This window comes from Scyliorhinus canicula, chromosome 24, assembly GCF_902713615.1.
Source record: "Scyliorhinus canicula chromosome 24, sScyCan1.1, whole genome shotgun sequence".
Classification (NCBI taxonomy): Eukaryota; Metazoa; Chordata; class Chondrichthyes; order Carcharhiniformes; family Scyliorhinidae; genus Scyliorhinus; species Scyliorhinus canicula.
In genome coordinates, this window is record NC_052169.1 from 17,080,507 (window position 1) to 17,099,582 (window position 19,076).

The following is a 19,076-nucleotide window of genomic DNA, read 5'->3' on the forward strand; positions in this document are numbered from 1 at the left end:
TCGCCCGACCACAGAACTTCCTTTTGATCTCGTCCCTCCCACCCTTTGCTCCAAATCTATTAAACCCCTTTCCCCATCTCTGATTAAAGGATCACGAGCTTCTCCTCTCTCCTCAGTTGCTGCCCAACCTGATGAGTATTCCCAGCATTTTATGTTTTTATTTCAGATTTCCAACATCCAGTATCCCACTGTTCGAGTAAATAACTCCTTCCTGGAAGTTTCTTATTCTTAGCTGTCCTGTATCAATCTCTTGGTTTTGAGCAACTTTCTGTGGAATGTTATTCTTTCCTCTCTACTGCCTGATTTTTTAGTCATTAATTTCTGTCATGGGCCTTGTAAGGTGTCAACAGAGTTGTTCTTAGGACTTGAGTACATTATTTAAACACTGTCTAGTAAAGAGTTAACATGTAACTCCGTGCCAAGGAGGTCATCATTCCAAGAATGCAGCCACAGCACCATTTTAGGAATTTATTCTCCTGTGTGAACCTGCATCTTCCAGGAGTGTAATTCCTGAATCGCCAAGTGCAGCAAGTAATTAGGAAAGCTAATAGAATTGTATCATTTATTGCGAGGGGAGTCGAACAGAAAAGTCGAGAGGTTAATCTTCAGTTGTACAGGGCATTGGTGAGGCCACGGTAGCACAGTGGTTAGCACTGTTGCATCACTGCGCCAGGGTTCCAGGTTCGATTCCCGGCCTGTGTGGAATGTGCACGTTCTCCCCGTGTCTGCGTGGGTTTCCTCCGGGTGCTCCGGTTTCCTCCCACAAGTCCCGAAAGACGTGCTGTTAGGTAATTTGGACATTTGGAATTTTCCCTCAGTGTACCTGAACAGGTGCCGGAATGTGACGACTCCAGGATTTTCACAGTAACTTCATTGCAGGGTTAATGTAAGTCTCCTTGTGACAATAAAGATTGTTATATTATACATCTGTACAGTGTTATGTGGGGAGAGGTTGGTTAGCTCAGTTGGCTGGACAGCTGGTTCGTGATGCGGAGCGATGCCAACAGCGTGGGTTCACTTCCCGAACCGGCTGAGGTTATTCCATAAGGCTCCGCCTTTTCAAACTTGCCCCTCGCCTGAGGTGCGGTGACCCTCCGGTTAAACCACCACCAGTCAGCTCTCCCCCTCAAATGGGAAAGCAGCTTATGGTCCTCGGGGACTGTGGCAACTACCATTCATTTAAGGAAAGACGTAAATGCTTTGGAAGCCTCTCAGGAATGGTTTACTTGACTAATTCCAGATATCAGCGGGTTGTCCAATGAAGAAAGGTTGGGCCGGGATCTGAGTTTGCCACGTCATCGCTGTCAGCGAGAACGGGGAATTTGGCACTCAGCAGTGCCGGAGTGAACTGTCAGAGAATTCCGGCCCCGGCTCACATCCAATAGAGTTTAGAAGAGTAAGAGGCGACCGAATCAAAACTTTTAACATCCTGAGGGGTCTTGACAGGGTGGATGTGAAGAGGATGTTTCCTCTTGTTGGAGAGCTTAGATCTCGGGGGTCACTCATTTCAGACGGCAATGAGGAGAATTTTTCTCTCCGAGGGATGTGAGTCTTCGGAACTCTATTCCTCACAAGGCAGTGGAAGCAGAACCTTTGAATACTTTTTAAGACCGAGCTAGGTAGATTCTTGATCAACAAGAGGGTGAAAGGTTATCGGGCGTTAGGCAGGGAGATGGGGTTGGGTTACAATCCGATCAGCCATGGTCTTGATGAATGGGGTAGCAGGCTCGAGAGGCCGAGTGGCCTACTCCTGCTGCTAATTTGTATGTTCTTCAAGGCACCCGATGTGCGAAGCACTTTATCCCCAAGTCAAATGAAGAAATCTGGAAGCCTTGTGGAAAGATATTTGACATTATGAATACACTAAGAACGGGCAGCACGGTGGCGCAGTGGGTTAGCCCTGCAGCCTCACGCCGCTGAGCTCCCAGGTTCGATCCCGGCTCTGGGTCACTGTCCGTGTGGAGTTTGCACATTCTCCCCGTGTTTGCGTGGGTTTCGCCCCCACAACACAAAGATGTGCAGGGTCGGTGGATTGGCCATGCTAAATTGCCCCTTAATTGGAAAAAATGAATTGGGTACTCAGAATTTAAAAAACAATGAATACACTCAGAACAAAAGTGAGTCTAGTTAGGGCGCCTTTATCGAGGGCTGTGCAGACTCGATGGGCCAAATGGCCTCCCTTTCACTGCAGGGATTCTATGGATAAGTCACTTCACTGTTCATCTTCCCAATGACACGCAGGTCCCCAGGATGCAGCATTGAGAACGAGGAAAAGAGACAGCCGAAAGCAGATGCCTGACAGTACCTGTGGAGAGAGAGAAGCAGAGTTAGCGTTTCGAGTTTGATGTGACTCTCTTCTTAACCCTTTTTCCCTCTCTACACAGCAGCTGCTGCGTTTTTCCAGCCGCTTCTGTTTATGTTTCAAACAACGAAGAGCAACCTTCCTTTAACTTGTCTGTTTGTGTCTGCTTCTCGCCCAGAAGCTGACAAACTAGTCTTTACATTAACCGCATCGCTTGCAGTCAGATACCATTCGATAGAGACTCGGTAACTATCGGCAGGATCTATTCATTTAAACATTGCATCCACATTTTATAATTTTCACATTGTCAGATATAGTCAATAAATTAAATGTTGAGCCTGTGTCCAGCTTGTGTTTTGAAACATGCCTCCTTTTACATCAGGATGATTACTAGGGGCTGGTTTAGCTCACTGGGCTAAATCGCTGGCTTTTAAAGCATGCCAGCAGCACGGTTCGGTTCCTGTACCAGCCACCCCGGACAGGCGCCGGAATGTGGCGACTAGGGGCTTTTCACAGTAACTTCATAGAAGCCGACTCGCGTCAATAAGCGATTTTCATTTAATTTCATTTGTGGAACTTTTCTATAACAGGAAGACAGCTGACCTGAAGGGGAAACCTATTCAATACTGACCCCTTGTGAGCAAATTATAGATTGCATCTCACAGGGAGCTCTCTGAAACAAATGAAGCAACAGGGAGATTATCTGAAATTTTACACTGATCGTTCAAATTTTCCGTGGCTAACTTATATTAGACTATGCTTTTGATAGGATTGCAGGATTGTTACAACACAGAGGGAGGCCATTCAGCCCATCCTATCCGTGCCAGCTCTCCGTAGGAACAATTTACCTGGTGACACTCCCCTGCCTTCTCCCCATAGCGCCGCTCTTTTCATAGAATTTACAGTGCAGAAGGAGGCCATTCGGCCCATCAAATCTGCACCGGCTCCTGGAAAAAGCACCCTACCCAAGGTTAACACCTCCACCCTATCCCCATAACCCAGTAACCTCACCCAACACTAAGGGCAATTTTGGACACCAAGGGCAATTTATCACGGCCAATCCACCTGACCTGCACATCTTTGGAACATCTCTATCAAATTTCTTCTCAACCTTCTCTCCTCAAGGACGACAGTCCCAACATAGAATCATAAAATCGCTACAGTGCAGAAGGAGGCCATTCGCCCATCCACTCAGCACTGACCCTCCGAAAGAGCACCCTACCTAGGCCCACACCCCCAACCTATCTCGCTAACCCTATCTCACCTTTTGGACACTAAGGGACAATTTAGCATGGCCAATCCACCTAACCTGGACTGTGGGAGGAAACGGGAGCACCTGGAGGAAACCCACGCAGACACGGGGAGAATGTGCAAACTCCACACGGACAGCGACTCAGGGCTGGGATCGAACCCGGGTCCTCAGCGCCGTGAGGCAGCAGTGCTAACCACTGCGCCACCGTGCCGCCCCCCTCTTTTCCATTTTAAATACCTTTAGCGACTCTGAGGGTGAGATTCTCCATTTGGGAAATTATTCTCCTGTCAGAGGTGAATTGCTCCCGCTGGGAGCACAGATCAGGAAGCAATTCAACATCCTTCAGTATGCACATCTATACATGGCGAGGAATACGAGGGATTCGGGCCGACGTTTTGAGCGGGCGCCCCGATAGCGAGGTCCCGTGGCAGTCCGACACCCCGCCCCCTCATTGCAAAGTCGCCCCCCCCCCCACCCCCAGATTTTCAGACTGTCCCCTCTTCCCTCAAGTACAGGTGTGACCTGACCCCCACCCCCCCCCCCCTCCCCCCAGGGACCCCGTAACTTCAAATCATTAAGATCCATTTGCATCCTCCCGCTGATGTGGGGTCTCCCAGATTCTACCAGCCCCGTTGTGCTGTGGCGAGCTGCTTTTCAGACACAGCGCGGCCATTCAATCCCGTCCATGATTTTCCCAACACCGAAGCTTTAAGTTAACTGTAAAGATATAGCAGAGAACTACCTATTCATACAAGGCAGGATTAGAGCCGTCCCAGAGTTTAACCAACATCATTATATAGGTGGCCACTGTCATACTATACACATCAGTATATAATGGTGCAGAGACACACACTGACTGACACACTGCAAGACCAATCAACACACACAACACAGCAGCCAATCATCAGTTAGTCACTATAAAGCCAGAGGGCACTAGTTTTCCCGCTTATTCGGGATGCAGCCTCTGAGACAGCCAGAGCCCGCAGTCAGTAGCACAAACCTTCACCATGTGCTAACAGTTTAGACTGGTCAGGATAGCCATAGGTCTTCAGTTTAATTTAACATAGTGTCGACCACAGTGCAAGCATGTTCAACAGTTCCTAGCTTAATAAAATAGTGTTGTACTATTACAAGTGTTGGTAGCCTGTCTATGTTACTGCTAAGGTAAACGCAGTCTCCACAGATCCAGAGTACCCAACACATCAGCCACAAAGTCATTCACCGTGATTTTGCGCCTGCATTCATCGTGCGTGCAAATGGCAGCATTGGCGCAAAACTTTGTGAGACTCGGAAAACAAGAATCTTTGATTTTACCCACCCCCTCGCCAGTGTAGTAATGAGGTTCCTGCACAGAAAAGATGTCAATCTCATTTCAATAAATCATTAAAGGGCTTCCCCGCAGTATGTTCCCCCCAACAATAGAAATCCCCCCCCCATCAGCGTGACGTCATGTTGGCGAGGTTAACAACTGGTAAGTACAGCCCCCTGGGGGGAGAGGGATATGCCCAGGATTAAATCCAGGGGGCAGTGAGTGATGGTGTCCAGTGCCAGGGGGGGGGGGGGGGGGGGGGGGTGTCCCTCTAGGGAGTTCCATTGGGGGTGAGAATCCTCTTCTGTATGCCGAGGGGGTTCCTCTTATCCGTGGGGGCAGAGTTGCCCCGACGCGGATTTACAATGAAATACACAGCACTCCAGCGCGGGGACCCGGCCAATGGGGAGGGGAGGGGGGCATACCGAGAGGCTGTCTGTGCCCCCAAAAGTGTAAGCCCACCTCTGCTGGAAGCCTTCAGCGAGGCGAGGAGGAGAAGCTGGCCAATGGCCGTTTGGCAACACGGTGGCACAGTGGCTAGCACTGTTGCCTCACAGCCCCGGGGTCCCAGGTTCGATTCCCGGCTTGGGTCGCTGTCTGTGTGGAGTCTGCACATCCTCCCCGTGTCTGCGTGGGTTCCCTCCGGGTGCTCCGGTTTCCTCCCACAGTCCAAAGAAGTGTAGGTTAGGTAGATTGGCCATGATAAATTGCCCTTAGTGTCCAAAAAAGGTTGGGTGGGTTTACAGGGTTAGGGTGAAGGTGTGGGCTTGGGTGGGGTGCTCTTTCCAAGGGCCGGTGCAGACTCGATGGGCTGAATCGCGTCTGTCTGCACTGTAAATTCTATGATCTATGAGAATAGCAGTGGGGTGACTCTTGATCACCAGGCCAGGGCTGAGGAAGGCGGGCAGGCAACCAAGCAAAAGGAACAAAGGTCACCAGGCCAGCTAGCCAGCAGCTGCGGCCAGGCAGGAACACATGTGGTCTTCGAAGCTCGATGCAAGAGTCGAGAGGTAAGCAGAGCAGCAGTCGGGAGGTGCAAAGGAGGTCAGACAAGTGCCAGCGTCATGGCTCAGGGAATCGGGGAGCAGCGGGAGCGGAGACGGCTCGACCAGAGTCCAGCCAGGCAGAGCTGAGGGTCAGAGGGCTGAGCTGGTCAGCAACCAGGCCGGACTTCATTGTGGGCGGGGCTCTATGTCATTGTGGGGGGTGGGGGGGGGGGGGGACGGGACAGGGCCCAACATCATTGTGGGTGGGACTCTATGTCATTGGGGAAGGTTGCCACATCATCAGGGGACAAGGTGGGGCCCCTGAAAGTGTAAGGCCGCCTCTGGTTTCCTGGGGGAAGGAGAGGATTGGTTTAAACGTCCGGATTCTCTGGTTTAATTGCATCTTCGGTCACATTTATTTCGGGAAAAGGTTACAATGATTGTCAAACATGCCAATGACCAGATAGCAAGGTAAGTGTCGTGATCTGTACATACATCTTCACATACACCAGGGACTGCAGCACAGATGTAACAGTCACAGCACCACTAGAGGGCAGCATCAGAGACGGGTATAAAGGGTCGAGCCCAAGGTAGGATCCACCTCTTTGAGAAGCACCGAGCTAGGGAGCAGCAGCAGACAGAGACAGCTCAGCACGGGCAGTTTACCTTAGTTTCACTGGTCATATCTCTTGACTGTTTTACATCTAGTTGAGCTCTGGAAGCAGAACGAACCCTTTGAATAAAGAGCTTGTGTTAACTGTAAGTCTACCGTCTTCATTCAGACTTGGAGAATAACATAGTAAGAACCGGCAATAATTAAACATCCTTCACTTTCGAAGGATATGTTTCTAAAATCCATTTTAAGGGACATGAGCATTACTGGCTGGGCCAGCTTTTATTGCCCGCCCCTAACTGCCCTCCATCTCAGAGGACATTTTTGCGTCAACTATGTTGCTGTGGGTTTGGAGTCCCAAAGTACACAGCAGCTAATGAAGTACTTTTGAAGTGTGGGCACTGTTTCCTTCCTACAAATAGCAGCGCTACAATAATCAGTAAATACAATTTGGTGATGTCGGTTCAGGGATGAACGTTGGCCAGGAAAGCAGGAGAGGCCCGTGCTCCACAAATCGGTGGTGGGACATTTACACGGCAGTCGGGGCCTCAGTTGAAAGTCTCATCCAAAAGGTGGCCCTGACTCGTAGCGCAGGGCGAGGATACTGCACATTCTGACAGAAAAGTGCTGGAAATACTCAGCGGGCCTGGCTGCGTGTGTGGAGGGAGAGACTGAGGCCGAAACTTTCCGGCTGTTCGCTGGCGACAGGGGCGGCACACCCTGCCCGTGGGTTCCCTGGCAGCGTGGGGTTTCCTCAATGGGAATCCCACCAACAGAGGCGAGAATCTCGCCACTGGCGCACAGCGCACTTGCCTCCTGCTGCCGAGAAACAGGCGTTTGGGGGTGGGGAGGGGGACCCAGCCCAGAGTTAACATTCCGAGTCCGTATGACTCTTCTTTTTCTTTCCGTTTTTTAATTTCGGATTTCCAGCGTCCACAGTATTGAGCTTCTATTTTACCGCTTATTTGGAGGTCTATCCCTGGCTGGTTCAGGCGTGTGCATTGTAAAGTACCACCCTCTTAATGAAGAAAGTGCTAACCGTTTATAAACAATTGGTAGGTGGGAGATTTCCTCTTGTCCATTATGTATTGGTGACATTATAAACAAAGGCGGATGATTTGTTCTGATGACTTTTTAAAAATTCGGTTTTAAACATTTTAACCGTTTAAACATAAAACAAAACAATCCCCAACTAAAAGAATAACAAGAATAATAACCCTCCCCCCAGCAGTTGATGGTAACCAACTCTTTAAAGTGCAGAATAAACAGACCCCATCTCTTCTGGAATCCCTCAATCACCCCCCTCAAGGTGGACTTCACCTTCTCCAGATACAGGAACTCCATCAGTACCCCAGCCATACTGAGGCACAGGGTGGAGAGGCGGACCTCCACCCCAGCAGGACTTGCCTGGAAGCGATCAGCGAGGCGAAGGCTTAAACATCTACCCCCCCCCCCCCCCCCCCCCCCCCCGTCTACAGCTCCGGCAGGTCCGACACCCCAAATATGGCCCCCAGGGGACTGGGTTCCAGGTCCAAGATCGGCGAAATGGTGCTGAAAAACGACCTCCAGACTTTCTCCAACTTCAGGCAGGACCAGAACATACGTGCATGATGGGCGGGACCTCTCTCACACCGCTCGCAAGTATCCTCCCCCCCCCCCCCCTCGAACAATCGGCTCATCCTCGACCTCGTCAGATGCGCCCTATGCACCTCATTTAATTGTATTAACCCCATCTCGCACATGAGATTGAGGCGTTCACCCTCCACAACAACTCGCACCACAACCCCTGCTCCAATGCCTCCCCCCGCTACTCCTCCCACTTGGTCGTAACCTCCTCTAATGACGCCATTTCCTCCTCCAGAAATCGGCAAGATGACCTCCACCTCCAACCCATCACCAACAGCACCCCGTCCAACATTGAGGAAGGAGGTGTCACCGGAAACATCGGGAAAACCTTCCTTGCAAATCCCGAGCTTGCACATACCTAAAAACTTCCCCCGTGGAAACCCAACCCAGTTCTATATCCATCTGGCTGTCCTACCCTAAATCCCATGTGATTTTAGATTTTGCACAAGATTGTTTGGGCAATAAGTAGTAGGTCTAAATAAGGAACCTGGATTGGCACAGGGTTGGTGGGCCGAAGGGCCTGTACCTGTGCTGTAATGTTCTTTGTTCTCTGTCAACTCCTCCAAGCCGCCCTTCCAAAAGTAAGTCCTTCATTTTCACCCCCCACCCCCACCCCGCCCGCTCTGGTGACTGTGTTCAAGGACATTCTTTTTTTTAAAACAATTTTATTGAGATAGTTTTTCGGCATTGTAAACAGTTACAAACATCAACAAAAAGAAAGCAAAAAAGGCAAAAATGAACAAACACCCACGTACATTCAATACTTCCATCGTACCATACTGCACAAGCCCACTCCTCTCCCATCGGCACTACCCGCCAATTTATCCCTCCTACTCTACTCTACTCTAACCTCCCCCTCCACCCCCCCCCCCCCCCCCTGCTGACGCTTACTCTCCCGCAAAGAAATCAATGAATGGTTGCCATCTTTGGGCGGACCCCTGTACAGATCCCCTCAAGGCGAACTTAATTTTTTCCATACCCAGAAAACTCGACATGTCCAAAAGCCACAACTCAGTCTTCAAGGGCTTTGAGTCCCTCCACGCCAATAATATTCATCGCCGGGCTATCAGAGAAGCAAAGGCCAAAACATCGGCCTCTTTCTCCCCCTGGACTCCCGGGTCCTCCGAAACCCCAAAAATTGCCACCCCTGGACCCATCACCACCCTTGTTTTCAGCACCCGGACATGATCCCCGCAAATCCCTCCCAGTACCTCCTAAGCATCGGACATGTCCAAAACATGTGTACGTGGTTCGCTGGTCCTCCTGCGCACCTAGCGCATTTGTCCTCTACCCCAAAGAATTTGCTCATCCGAGCCACCGTCATGTGGGCCCGGTGAACGACCTTAAATTGAATCAGGCCGAGCCTGGCACATGTTGCGGTTGAATTTACTCTACTCAGGGCTTCTGCCCACAGCCCGTCCTCCATTTCCCCGCCTAGCTCCTCCTCCCATTTGAGTTTCAGTTCCTCCGTCTGGGACCCTTCCCCCTTCATGAGCACCGTATAAATATCAGAGACTCTACCCTCCCCTTCTTCCCCCCTAGAGACTAGTTCAAGGACATTCTTAACACAGTCAAACGATTTCCTTTGATTTTTAGCACGGTTATTCGCTTTCACACATTCAATCAGAACACGGAAACACACAACGAGGAGAAACAATCTCACCCAAGTCACTTACTGCTGAGCACAACTCTTCAGTTCCTTGTTTCATGAAGGCATTCAGCTGCTAGTGTCAAACTGCCGTTAACATGAAATGAAAATGAAATGAAAATCGCTTATTGTCACGAGTAGGCTTCAATGAAGTTACTGTGAAAAGCCCCTAGTCGCCACATTCCGGCGCCTGTCCGGGGAGGCTGGTACGGGAATCGAACCGTGCTGCTGGCCTGCTTGGTCTGCTTTAAAAGCCAGCGATTTAGCTGAGTGAGCTAAACCAGCCCCTGGTTGACATGAACATGAACAGTAAGTTGATCATCCGCCTATTATTTTAGCCCCCAACTCACACAGGTTCTTTCCCCAGCTTAGAGTTCGGTTTAGTCAAATGTGGACAAGATATGGAGTGTGGTTCACCTGATTCCTGCTCCCGATGCTCTGGCTGTCAATGGCCTGGGACCTTCAGGACTCTTGATGCTGTGTAACGAGGGCAGAGTCCTGCCTTTCTGAGTCTTTCCTCCAGGAAATTTGAAAAGTAGGGCATTGCCAGTCAGTCGCAAACAAAAACAAGCTCGTTTTCAACTGCCTCACAGCATAATTTCACCCATTTACATGTTTATAAATAGTACACACATGGACAGCCCCGAGGGCAATCTTTGACAAGTTGCATTAAAATGAAAACTCATTCCTTTCAAAAGTACAATCATTATTAGATATGAATAATGCAACAGGAAACAAAAACAATTCAGGGAAGATTCTACCAGCAGTTATCTGTTTATTGAAGGCCCTATTATTCACAGGATGACTTACTCAAAATGTGCAACTTCTGGATAATAAGATGGAAGTGTCACTGTTATTTTTATTGTTGGTGTTGCCTATAAATAAGAGAACCTACTGGAGTGGTGTAACGACAACAATCTCTCCCTCAATGCTAGCAAAACTAAAGAGCTATTCATTGACATCAGGACAGTGACCCAAGCCAGAATCGAACCTGGGACCCTGGAGCTGTGAAGCAACTGTGCTAACTACTGTGTTGCCGTGCTGCCCTGATGTAACCCAACAGTTAGGATTTTCCAGCCTTCCCACTGGCTAGATTTCCGGTTCCTCCGAAGGCGGCCCCATGCAACTGGTCCCCTGGTGACGAGGTGGGGATCACACAAAACGGCGTCGACATCGGCGGAAACGGAAGATCCCGCAAATTTGCTCCCACCTAGACCTCGGTCTGGAAGACTGACGGATAATCTCTGCCGAAATTAACGAGTTGAAAGGCAACAAGTTTATTTTGCACACAAACAACAGCTGGTCCATCGGGTCTGTCCCAATCAGTCACTTTGCACCCTGACCTCCCCACTCACCAGCAGCTCTGGGTAATATTCGGGGAGGATTTTTAAACATCAGTTGAATGAGGAAAAAACAACTTCTGGGGCATTCCTCCCAGAACTCTCAAAGCGAAAGGTCGAAATCTATTCCCAGGAAGTAGGACTGACCTTGAGGTTCGTTAACCAATATCTTGTCTACATTTCATGAACAGTAACATTAGTGAGTTCCAGGAACCCAGTGAACATTTCAATGTGTGCAGTCAGTCCACGCCAACATTCACACGGAATGTGTGCAATGAATATTGTATCACAATTATACTGAAGTATGCAGACGACTTAAATACCGTTTCAGTTCCTGTAATGGCCGTATTGAAGTGTTTATAAAGTTCCTTCGACCAAATTGTAGTACCTCAGATTACCTCCGTCTGGAGATGGATTGCCACTGATTTCCGCACGCATTAAGGGCGAGAATCCAGAGGCGATTCCCTACCGCTTGCCATGTAAATTAATGCATGGCAGGGATTGCGAGGATTCCTTCACGAATCCCAAAATCGAGTCGCCATTTTGAGCGGGCAGACCAATGGCAAGGTCCGGCAGCTCGGTCCCCCCCCCCCCCGCGCAATGCAATTCCGTCCATCCCCCCCATCATTGGATTTTTTGGGTCCCCCCTCAACCATACAAGAGTGATCCAACCTCCACTCCCACGACTCCCCAGCAGAAACCCCCATTAGAGAGACCCCCCCCCCCAGACTTCCACAAGAACACCCCCCCCATTGCAGAGACCCCTGCCTGGAAGCCCCCATTACAGAGACCCCTGCCTGGAAACCCCCATTACAGAGACCCCTGCCTGGAAACCACCCATTACAGAGACCCCTACCTGGAAACCCCCCATTGCAGAGACCCCTGCCTGGAAACCCCCATTACAGAGACCCCTGCCTGGAACCCCCCATTACAGAGACCCCAGCCTGGAAGCCCCCATCACAAAGCCCCCTGCCTGGAAGCCCCCATTACAGAGACCCCTGCCTGGAAACCCCCCATTACAGATACCCCAGCCTGGAAGCCCCCATTACAGAGACCCCTGCCTGGAAGCCCCCATTACAGAGACCCCTGCCTGGAAACCCCCCATTACAGAGACCCCTGCCTGGAAACCCCCATTACAGAGACCCCTGCCTGGAAGCCCCCATTACAGAGACCCCAGCCTGGAAGCCCCCATTACAGAGACCCCAGCCTGGAACCCCCCATTACAGAAACCCCTGCCTGGAAGCCCCCATTACAGAGACCCCAGCCTGGAAGCCCCCATTACAGAGACCCCTGCCTGAACGCCCCCATTACAGAGACCCCTGCCTGGAAGCCCCCATTACAGAGCCCCCTGCCTGGAAAACCCCATTACAGAGACCCCTGCCTGGAAACCCACATTACAAAGCCCCCTGCCTAGAAACCCCCATTACAGAGACCCCAGCCTGGAAGCCCCCATTACAGAGACCCCTGCCTGGAAACCCCTATTACAGAGACCCCTGCCTGGAAACCCCTATTACAGAGACCCCAGCCTGGAAGCCCCCCATTACAGAGACCCCTGCCTGGAAGCCCCCCATTACAGAAACCCCTGCCTGGAAACCCCCATTACAGAGACCCCTGCCTGGAAGCCCCCATTACAGAGACCCCTGCCTGGAAGCCCCCATTACAGACCCCTGCCTGGAAGCCCCCATTACAGAGACCCCTGCCTGGAAACCCCCCATTACAGAGACCCCAGCCTGAACGTCCCCATTACAGAGACCCCTGCCTGGAAACCCCCATTACAGAGACCCCAGCCTGGAAGCCCCCATTACAGAGACCCCCCCCCCCCATTACAGAGACCCCTGCCTGGAAACCCCCATTACAGAGACCCCAGCCTGGAAGCCCCCATTACAGAGACCCCAGCCTGGAACCCCCCATTACAGAAACCCCTGCCTGGAAGCCCCCATTACAGAGACCCCTGCCTGGAAGCCCCCATTACAGAGACCCCTGCCTGGAACCCCCCATTGCAGAGACCCCTGCCTGGTAACCCCCATTACAGAGACCCCAGCCTGGAAGCCCCCATTACAGAGACCCCCCCCCCATTACAGAGACCCCTGCCTGAACGCCCCCATTACAGAGACCCCTGCCTGGAAGCCCCCATTACAGAGCCCCCTGCCTGGAAAACCCCCATTACAGAGACCCCAGCCTGGAAACCCCCATTACAGAGACCCCTGCCTGGAAACCCACATTACAAAGCCCCCTGCCTAGAAACCCCCCATTACAGAGACCCCAGCCTGGAAGCCCCCATTACAGAGACCCCTGCCTAGAAACCCCCCATTACAGAGACCCCTGCCTGGAAGCCCCCATTACAGAGACCCCTGCCTGGAAACCCACATTACAAAGCCCCCTGCCTAGAAACCCCCCATTACAGAGACCCCTGCCTGGAACCCCCCATTACAGAGACCCCTGCCTGGAAGCCCCCATTACAGAGACCCCTGCCTGGAAACCCCCATTACAGAGACCCCTGCCTGGAACCCCCCATTACAGAGACCCCCCCCATTACAAAGACCACTGCCTGGATCACCCCATTACAGAGACACCTGCCTGAACGCCCCCATTACAGAGACCCCTGCCTGGCAGCCCCCATTACAGTGACCCCTGCCTGGAAACCCCCATTACAGAGACCCCTGCCTGGAAAACCCCATTACAGTTACCCCAGCCTGGAAGCCCCCATTACAGAGACCCCTGCCTGGAAACCCCCCATTACAGAGACCCCTGCCTGGAATCCCCCCATTACAGAGACCCCTGCCTGGAAGCCCCCCATTACAGAGCCCCCTGCCTGGAAACCTCCCATTACAGAGACCCCTGCCTGGAAACCTCCCATTACAGAGCCCCCTGCCTGGAAGCCCCCATTACAGTGACCCCTGCCTGGAAACCCCCATTACAGAGACCCCTGCCTGGAATCCCCCCATTACAGAGCCCCCTGCCTGGAAGCCCCCATTACAGTGACCCCTGCCTGGAAACCCCCATTACAGAGACCCCTGCCTGGAAACCCCCATTACAGATACCCCTGCCTGGAAACCCCCATTACAGATACCCCTGCCTGGAAGCCCCCATTACAGACCCCTGCCTGGAAGCCCCCATTACAGAGACCCCAGCCTGGAACCCCCCATTACAGAGACCCCCCCCATTACAAAGACCACTGCCTGGAAGCCCCCATTACAGAGACCCCTGCCTGGAAACCCCCATTACAGAGACCCCTGCCTGGAACCCCCCATTACAGAGACCCCCCCCATTACAGAGACCCCAGCCTGGAAGCCCCCATTACAGAGACCCCTGCCTGGAATCCCCCCATTACAGAGGCCCCTGCCTGGAAACCCCCATTACAGAGACCCCTGCCTGGAAACCCCCATTACAGAGACCCCTGCCTGGAAGCCCCCATTACAGAGACCCCAGCCTGGAAGCCCCCATTACAGAGACCCCAGCCTGGAACCCCCCATTGCAGAGACCCCTGCCTGGAATCCCCCCATTACAGAGGCCCCTGCCTGGAAAACCCCATTACAGTTACCCCAGCCTGGAAACCCCCATTACAGAGACCCCTGCCTGGAATCCCCCCATTACAGAGGCCCCTGCCTGGAAACCCCCATTACAGAGACCCCTGCCTGGAAACCCCCATTACAGTGACCCCTGCCTGGAAACCCCCATTACAGAGCCCCCTGCCTGGAAACCCCCATTACAGAGCCCCCTGCCTGAACGCCCCCATTACAGAGACCCCTGCCTGAACGCCCCCATTACAGAGCCCCCTGCCTGGAAACCCCCATTACAGAGCCCCCTGCCTGGAAACCCCCATTACAGAGCCCCCTGCCTGGAAACCCCCATTACAGAGCCCCCTGCCTGGAAACCCCCATTACAGAGACCCCTGCCTGAACGCCCCCATTACAGAGCCCCCTGCCTGAACGCCCCCATTACAGAGACCCCTGCCTGGAAGCCCCCCTTACAGAGACCCCACCTGGAAGCCCCCATTACAGTGACCCCTGCCTGGAAGCCCCCATTACAGAGACCCCCCCCCCCCCATTACAGAGACCCCTGCCTGGAAGCCCCCCTTACAGAGACCCCACCTGGAAGCCCCCATTACAGTGACCCCTGCCTGGAAGCCCCCATTACAGAGACCCCAGCCTGGAAGCCCCCCATTACAGAGACCCCCCCCCCCATTACAGGGACCCCTGCCTGAACGCCCCCATTACAGAGACCCCAGCCTGGAAGCCCCCATTACAGAGACCCCTGCCTGGAAACCCCCATTACAGACCCCTGCCTGGAAGCCCCCATTACAAAGCCCCCTGCCTGGAAGCCCCCATTACAGACCACTGCCTGGAAGCCCCCATTACAGAGACCCCAGCCTGGAAACCCCCATTACAGAGACCCCTGCCTGGAAGCCCCCATTACAGAGACCCCTGCCTGGAAGCCCCCATTACAGTGACCCCTGCCTGAACGCCCCCATTACAGAGACCCCCATTACAGAGACCCCTGCCTGGAACCCTCCATTACAGAGACCCCTGCCTGGAAGCCCCCATTACAGAGACCCCTGCCTGGAAGCCCCCATTACAGAGACCCCTGCCTGGAGCTCTAGTGCAACCCCAACAGAGACAGTGGCCAGAATACTCCGGCCGTTGCGATTCAATCTTCCTGCTGGCAGAGCAGCCCCGCTAGCGGGATTCGCGGTGGCATGGGGGGGCTTCAAAGGGAAATCCCATTGACAAACGGCGGGAAGAGAGAATCCCGCTGCTAACGAACGGCGCTACCGAGGAACACCCGGCTGGGGGACCGGAGAATCCCGCCAAGTGGGAAAAAAAGCTGCTTTAAAACTCACCTGTACAACACACCTGCTGTCTTGGGCAGAGGAAGCTGCACCTGTAAATTCCTGGAGAGAGAAATCAGCTGGATTTAAACCCCCTCAGAGCTGTGATCTGCAAGGGCATCATTCACAGCAATGTGACCCCCGCCCAGCCCCCGATGTGGCAGCCATGTAAAACCGTGTAGATATCGGCCATTAGTGGCCAATGACGAGTCGTCGCCACCATCAGAAAGCACACTGCGGTGGAGGGGGAGGGTTATGGTTTCAAATCAACATAAGCTGTGGGATTCTCCCTCAGCGGGGTCCTCCGCCCTGCAGGCAGCGAACCCATGCCCGCGCGTTTCCCGTGCCATGGGGCGCCCGTCAATGGGGAACCCCATTGGCCGGCTGCGGGAATGTAGAATCCCGCTGCCGGTGGGTGCGCGCACCATGCCGGAACGGGGCTGGTGAGGCGGCAAATCCCGTCTTTGACCTGAAACATTGGGAGGTACTGTCCCATGGCAGTATCAACCTGGCAGTGCTGGGAAGGGCCCTATGGGGAGCTCCATATCCCTTATTGTGGTGATATGCCTATGGGCTATAACATAGATGGTGTGTGGCCTCCAACCAGCAGGTGGTGGTGTTGACATACCATGCAGTCTCAAGATCAAGGTCATGTGACCAAGTGACTCCGTTATAAGGGGAGACAGATCCGGCCATGGGCAGAGGATTGTGGAGGGTAATAAGACGAACAAGTGAATGGTGGGTGATCGGTACTGTCCCAGAGTAATAAGCAGACTCCACAACGTGCTCTGTAACAGATCGCTACCTTACACACGAGACTGAATAAAGATCTTGGTTTGGGCAAGTCAACCTGTTTGGTGGATTCCTTCGTCAGGCATAGAAACCAAACACAACAGTTACGTGTGTGGGGGAGGGGGTTGCCCCAGTATTTGTGGGGGTGGGGGTTGTTCAGGTGCTCATGGGGTCAGGGGGATTGTTCAGGCGCAGTGGGGAGGGGTGGATCCCCTTATCCGTGGAGGGAGGATTCCCTGCATGGGGTGGGTAGAGGGGGGTGGCAGTAGTTGTTCAGTGCAGATTTCCACCCAGAGATCAGGGACACCGTGGGTCCTCCACAAGTCGCTACGACTCGGATTGTCTCAGCGACGGTCCATTCCACAGACCAGAGATCCCCTGGATCCCCAAGAATGCACTCCAGCATCAACTCACAGGCACAACTTCAGCCCTGCTGAGCAGAACATCACTGCCCCCAAAGGGTTACATTTGCCCCAATAGCTCTCAGTACACAGTTTTACACCGGTGGTGGATGCCCTACCCCAGGGGTAAATGTCGGAGTTTAGCCCACTTGATTGGCCGGTTGACCCCCACATCCACTTTATGGCCGTCGGGTTGAACTGGTTTGATGTTGGCCTTCGCCTCCATTGGGGAGGAAATCCCGCCTCCGAGCATTGCCAGCCAATCAAATGGCATCTCTCTTTTCCCAACAGTGCCAGCAAGCGTGGCAAGGAGATGTCAATGGCTCGCAATGGGGGGTTTCCAGGCAGGGGTCTAACAGATTCAAAAGCCAATCTGTTTGGGGCAGTGGGGCAGCAGGGTAGCATGGTGGTTAGCATAAATGCTTCACAGCTCCAGGGTCCCTGGTTCGATTCCCGGCTGGGTCACTGTCTGTGTGGAGTCTGCACGTCCTCCCCCTGTGTGCGTGGGTTTCCTCCGGGTGCTCCGGTTTCCTCCCACAGTCCAAAGATGTGCGGGTTAGGTGGATTGGCCATGCTAAATTGCCTGTAGTGTCCTAATAAAAAAAAGTAAGGTTAAGGGGGGGGGTTGTTGGGTTACGGGTATAGGGTGGATACGTGGGTTTGAGTAGGGTGATCATGGCTCGGCACAACATTGAGGGCCGAAGGGCCTGTTCTGTGCTGTACTGTTCTATGTTCTATGTTTAATTTTCGGGAAAACCCATTGATATTCTGAGCCACCCTTCCTCGTTCCAGTAACTGGCCCCTTTTTTCTCTGTCAAAATAAAAGCAAAATGTAAGTCGGACCTTTGAGAATAAATCTTTCCAATCCTGAACTTGACCTCATATTGAAACCATGAATTTCCCGGCAGATTCTCTGGTTACACCGTGCCTCCAGAGTTTGTAATGGAAGGTCGGCGGGGGATTGTGAGCCGCGTGGGTGGCCGTCACACCGAGATTGGATCTCATCGTGACGTCATCCAAAAATCAATTTGAAGAGTCACAATTCTGAAACAACATTTCTCATCGGCCTCGGGGCAGCTCTGCGAGTCACGGCCAACACTTTGTGCAGAATTGATTAATGTGTTGCTTGTGATGTAAATATTATTTTTACCTGAAGGTTTTCTGTTGGGAAAAATCTAGGCGGCTCAAATCAACATTGCCAATTTTTCGACAGGTTTTGATTGGTTCCTTTACTGCTGATGGCCCATTTTTTAATTTATTAGTTCTCTGTCAAACTTTGCGATGGATTTATTGACACAAGTGGCAATTAGATACATTTTTTTCTATAAATGTTTTTTTTATTGGGTTTTTTAACAAGGTATAATTACCGCTATGTACACAGGATAAGAAACATATATATATATGACACATATCTAGAAGAGAAAGGCACACCCAAACATACCAAAGAGAAGAAAATAGTACACAGCAAAAAAAAAATACAATAAAAAATGAAATAGAATAACTGGTAGGGTATTGTGCACCAGCTCGACAGCAGCCGCTCTGTACACCTAGCAACATTATTTACAAACGTAAGTAGGTGACTGTTTGCGGGGGGAGGGGGGGGGGAGTCAAATATACATTTGGGTGCCGGGGAGATAATTGCAGTGGGCGATACTTGGCTGTGTTTCGCGTTGTTGTCGCCTGCTTCTCCCGGACTGATTTCGCTGTCGCAAAATTCCGGCCCACGGTTTCGTTCACTCAATATAATTTGATCTACTTTACATTTGTTGCTAAAATCGTAGAATTTACAGTGCAGAAGGAGGCCATTCGGCCCATCGAGTCTCCACCGGCTCTTGGAAAGAGCACCCTACCCAAGGTCAACACCTCCACCCTATCCCCATAACCCAGTAACCCCACCCAACACTAAGGGCAATTTATCATGGGCAATCCACCTAACCTGCACATCTTTGGACTGAGAGAGGAAACCGGAGCACCCGGAG